Here is a 6,000-nt window from a genome sequence, read left to right as displayed (position 1 = left end):
GCTGCACACCATGTCTGAGAAGAGATAGAGAACCACCACCAACAGCAACAATAGAAAGATGTTTCTTTTCTTGTTTCAGGCATCCATTACTCCAGGCGATGACGTGTTTCTTTACAGACCTCGGTGTGTGGCTGCAGTGACCTGCTGTATACCTAACACAGTTGACTGGAAATTTAAATTTAAATGTAGGCTAAACACCCCGGTGTCCGTTAGAATACTTAGTCACCCTTTCCTCTCTTTAACAATGCCAGAGATCGCTTGTTAAAACACAATTGATGCATCTACTAGCTATAATGGCTGAAATCTAAGGGGTAACCCCAGCTGAAAGTATTTTTCACAACAGATAAGCAATCTAGTTGCCTGGAGCCAAGAAGAAACAATGCCTGCCTCACCAGCGTCTCCACTGAGATGTTACTTTTGGCTTCCATGTTCCATTCTAAAATAGCGTGATTTTGCAGTTTTGAAGAAAGACCCATGGTTAGATTAGCTCACTAGTTTCGTTTTAACAGTAACATTGCTTGTTTTGAATTCATTATCAAAAGCACTGTGTATTCATACCTATTTATGACACCTTGGCACCAACTCTAATACCTTTGTTTTGTCCTGAAGGCAGTTGACCTCAATTCTCCTACAACATCTTTCTTGTTGGCACTTTTAGGCCGAAAAGTAATTATATTAAAGGCTTGTTTACCAACCAATACTTTGTTATCTTATTTCTGCGAAGAACATACTGCATAAGACAGGGAGAGACACTGTGCTCTTTTGCAAATTTTACGCATATGTTTATCATCAGTCTCTACAAGAAATGCTAGTAAGAACTCAAATTGTGCTTCAATGTTCAGTGTGAATTTTCCATATCATTCTATTTTTTATTCTTTCTCTTTCATCCTGGCATGATTTTCATGTATTTAGGTTGAATGCCACAGATTGTGAGGATTCAGAAATTGCAGAAATGTAAGATGTAGGTCTAGTCCAGAGAGTGTTTTAAAATTTTATTATTTATTGTTAAATTAATAAATCCAGGGGGAGGGGCATAGAAGAAAAAGAGGGAGGGTAGGATAGGGAAGGGAGGGGGCTACAGCTGGAATACAAAGTGAATAAACTGTCATTAATAAAAATAATCAAATAATTAAAAAAATAAAGCCATACTGCAGATAGCTTGTCATAGAAAGAAACACATGCTGCTCATAAGAGTATTCTGACCCATGGCACACTAAGGACAGAAGTGCAGCAGGCTTCCAAGTCAAAGGAAGCTAAAATGTACTGTTTCTTAAGATGTGTGGAATGGCTTCATAGTCTATTCTGATATAGAGACAGCAGTTTCAGGAAAAAAAATTTTGTCAGAGGAGAACAGAGGACCCAGGTCTAAAACCATGTAGCTGGAGGCACAGGATTCTGCAAACTTTAAAAGCTTCATTGTCTAGAGAGCAGTCTTTTCAAATTTTCCTTCAAATACTTGATATCTACCATAAGAGTTACAACAGATTCCTAATTCTCTCTGTCCACAAAATCAGTCCCAAGTGGATAAGAGACTTCAGTTTATGTACTGATAAGCTGAAACTGATAGAGATAAATAGCACCAAGGAACACAAAGAAGGAAAAAGCAACAATATAATCTAATGCACAGACATTTTCACTCAGAAAATAATGACAGGCAAATTGAGTAGCATGAAGTCAAAACAATTCTGTGCATCCTAGGTAATAGAGTCAGGCTCCAGTCTCATGACAGAAACTGATATCCAGGGTGGGCAAAAGAGAATAGCAATTCACCATTTTTGTTATGTGAGTTCCTTAAACATGAGAAACAAAATAAATCAAATTGTCAGCCTACTAAAGCAAGAGAAATACCACACCTGTTTTAGAAAATGTCATCATTGCTGACATGTGTATATACGTGATCTATTATCTGAGAAAGGAGGTGTGTCCTCACACAGACACATATACACACACCGAGACACATAGAGGGAGGGAGGGAAAGAAAGAGACAGAGAGAGAGAGAGAGAGAGAGAGAGCACAGGGGTCCCTTCATCGCTGACAATGATTCCCCTAGTCCTTCATTAGTTACAATTTGGTGTCTCCATGTTTCTATATGAAAATAGACTTAAAATTCCATCAAATTTTGACTTCTTCCTTTCCAATTTGTATCCCCTTGATCGCCTTTAGTTGTCTTATTGTTCTGGCTAGGACTTCCAGTACTATATTTAAGAGATATGGAGAGACTGGGCAGCCTTATCTTGTCCCTGATTTCAGGGGAATTGATTTAGGTTTCTCTCCATTTAGTTTGATGTTGGCTATAGGCTTGCTGTATATTGTCTTTACTATGTTTAGGTATGTGCTTTGTATTCCTGATCTCTCCAAGACTTTAAACATGAATGAGTGTTGGAATTTGTCAAATGCATTTTCGGCATCTAAGGAGATGATCATGTGGTTGTTTTTTTTTTTCTTTCAGTTTGTTTATATGGTGGATTACAGTGGTGGACTTTCATATATTGAACCACCCCTTGCATGCCTGGGATGAAGCCTACTTAGTCATGGTGGATGGTATCTTTTATGTGTTCTTGGATTCAGATTGTGAGTATTTTATTGAGTATTTTTGCATCAATGTTCATAAGAAAAATTGGTCTGAAATTCTCTTTCTTTGTTGAGTCTTTGTGTAGTTTAGATATCAAGGTGACTGTGACCTCATAGAATGAGTTCAGTAATGTTCCTTCTGTTTCTATTTTGTGGACTAGTTTGAAGAATAGTGTTCTTCAAACTATTGTTTGAACTATTTGGTGTTCTATTCTTCAAACTAAGTTGGTGTTAGCTCTTCTTTGAAGGTCTGGTAGAATTCTTCACTGAACCCATCTGACCATGGGCTTTTTTTGGTTGGGAGGCTTTTGATGACAGCTTCTATTACTTAGGAGATATAGAACTATTTCATTTGTTTACCTGATCTTGCTTCAACTTTGGTAAGTGAAATCTATCAAGAAAAACATCCATTTCATTTAGATTTTCAAATTTTGTACCATATAGGCTTTTGGAGTAAGACCTAATTATTCTTTGTATTTCCTCAGTGTCTGCTGTTATGTCTCCCTTTTGTTTTCTTATTTTTTATTTTATTATTTTTTACAATTTATTTACTTTGTATTCCGATTGTAGTCTCCTCCCTCTCTCTTCCCCTTCTATGCCCCTCCCGTAGTTCACTGAAAAGGGGGAGTCCTCCTTCCCTACTATCTGACCCTAGCCTATCAAGTCTCATCAGGACTCCCTGGATCCTCTTCCTCTGTGGCCTGGTAAGGATACCCCACCAGGGGGAAGTGAGCAAAAAGCAAACAACTGAGGCAGAGACTGTTCTTACTCTGCTCATTAGGCAACTCTTTTGGAGACTGAGCTGCCAAGGGCTATCTCAGAACAGGGGTCCAGCTCCTCTCCACACATGGTCCCTTGTTGATGCATCAGTCCCTGCAGGTCCCCCTGGGCCCAGATATTTTGGCTTTGTTGGTCTCCTTGTGGAGCCCCTGTCCCCTTCAATTCCTTCTATCCCTCTCTTCTTAGATAAGACCCCCTGCATTTCTGATTTTGTTGATTTGGATAGTGTCTCTCTGCCATTTAGTTAATGGTTTATGGTTAATGGCTAACGGTTTATCTATCTTTAAATTAATCATTTAGTTAATGGTTAATGGCTAATGGCTAATGGTTTATCTATCTTTGATTTTCTCAAATAACCAGTTCTCAGGCTGATGGTACATCTCCATCAAAGCACATGACTCACTTGATTCCAGCTTTTCTGTAACTGTGTCTATTGTTTCTTCATTCCCTTCTTCAGTCAGGTCAATCCTAAAGCTGTGCAGATGGCAGCAGAGGTATGTATTGATATCTGGACTTCTGTTAGAATACATGAGTCAACAATAGAAGAAAATACTCATAAGGAGGCACTTAGATGGCTTCACAACAGGTGAGGAATCTTGCCACCTAGTCTAATGACCTGAACTTGACCACCAGAACCAACATGGTGGGAAGAGAGAACCAACAAGTTGCCTTCTAACCTCCACACTCATGCTATGGCATAAGCATATTCTCCCAAATAATTTAACAGAAAGAAAAATATAAATATCAGCCTGTTTCTGTAGACTTATATCAGCATTATCGTGTATATGTACAAGGAGCTCAGGAGCTCAGGAATCCAACTGTCTCCATCTCCCTAGTCTTGAAAGCTCATACTATCCTGTTCAGTTATTTTTTTAAATTTTATATGCATGAGGTTTTTTTGCCTGCATATATGTATGTGCATAGTGCATGAAAAGGCCAGAAGAAGGTACTGGGTCCTGTGCACCTGGAGTTACAGATGGCTGTGAGCTGCCATGTGGGTTTTAGGAACTGAATCTGGGAACTGAACCTCTAAGCTTCTCTTCAGCACCATGCTCACTTTTTTATTCAGATTCTAGAGACCACACTTAGTCAGTCCTGTTGTATAAAAGCCTTTTCCTGGAGACAGACAACAAACACTGTCTACTTCCCAGAGAGGGAATTAGGACAGACCAAAGGAAAGATTGCACCAAGTTTCATCTTGATGAATCAATGAGTTGCGAGTTGCTGTCAGAGTTGCTAACTGGAATATAAATGAGGTTTCACTTACGGGTGCAGAGATGACTCAAAATAGGCTGTGTCCAGAAAGTACACACTAGCCAAGTGTGCCAGTGTACATTTTAGATCTCAGCACTCAGGAAGCAGAGGGATCTATGAGTTTGAGGCCAGTCTAGTCTGCAAAGTAGGCTCCAGCATACACTGCAGACCAGCTGAGACATCAGCATTGTGAGACATCAGCCCAGGCCAGCCAGGACTGCATAAACTCTATCTCAAACAAACAAACATAAAAAGAAGAAGTAGAAAGAAAAATGGAAAAAATAAGCCAGGTTGGGGGGGGGGGGCTACAGTAACATCGCTGATGATTTCTCTCTGCACAATGCCAAGGTAGCTCCACAGGGCCAAGGCTGATCCTGGGCTGGTCAGTCTTCTCACCCAGCGGCTATGGCATTTGTTTACCTGCTGAGTCTCATGAGCCCACCTCCCACCCCACCCCCATTCCCCAGGGAGGACTGTTTCAATCCAGAGGAAACTGCTCCATACCCCATCCCAAGTCAGCAGCTGCAGAGATACATAAGTAAAATGTTAGTTAGAAATGTTCGTTATTGCCTGAAATTCCATCACTCACGTTTCCTTAAAAGAGCAATGTGAACAGAGGGGTAAGTGGAATACACCTCCTCAGCCAGCCTTCTGCTAACTTACCTTCCCCCTGAGCTATCCTGCTTTTTAATCTTGGGGTGCTTCTATGTGACCATTGTGCATCTTGCCACTTCTGATGGATTTATTGGGTCTGGCAAGAATTGCTTGGCTTGATCCAGGTTTAAAGGGAAGCAGGACCACTTACGATTTGAGCTGGCTTCTTTGGTCTGACAGGATCTAGGCTGCAGACAATGTCAATGACGCTTTCTCAGCCATTCCTAGCGGCTGTGAGTGTGGAGAGTCTGGCAGGCTCTGAAAGAACACTTCATTGTCTCTCCCTTAGTCATACATTGCTGATGTGAGAGCCATAGGCCAGGCAAACAATTCCCACCCCTGCACACTTCCCATCTCAAGAGAAATGTACAGCTTCCTTGGAGCATGACTGCCCAGCCCTGAGACCAGCTTAGTCTTTTTATTTGTTATCTAATTGTTTATGCCTTCTAGAAACTGTTGCTCTGGCTTTACCACCTTTCAGAAGCTCACTAGCACAGCATTGGCATTCTCTCAATTTTCTCCGTAGGAAATCTAAAGTAACACTGATTTTGCCACATTTGCCTTCCAGTGACCAGGACAGATCCTGTGGCAGTTTTAATTAGAACTGACCCTCATAGTCTTAGACATTTGAATATTTGCTCACCAGTTGATCGCACGGTTTGGGGGGACTTAGGAGGTGTGCACTTGCCACAGGAAATAGTCTCTGGTAGTGGGATTCGAGAGTAAAAGATGTATCATTTT

Source organism: Psammomys obesus, unplaced genomic scaffold, assembly GCF_907164565.1.
Source record: "Psammomys obesus unplaced genomic scaffold, mPsaObe1.curated_primary_1811, whole genome shotgun sequence".
Classification (NCBI taxonomy): domain Eukaryota; kingdom Metazoa; phylum Chordata; class Mammalia; order Rodentia; family Muridae; genus Psammomys; species Psammomys obesus.
The sequence above is the reverse complement of the archived record's forward strand: the minus strand, read 5'-3'. Positions refer to the sequence as shown.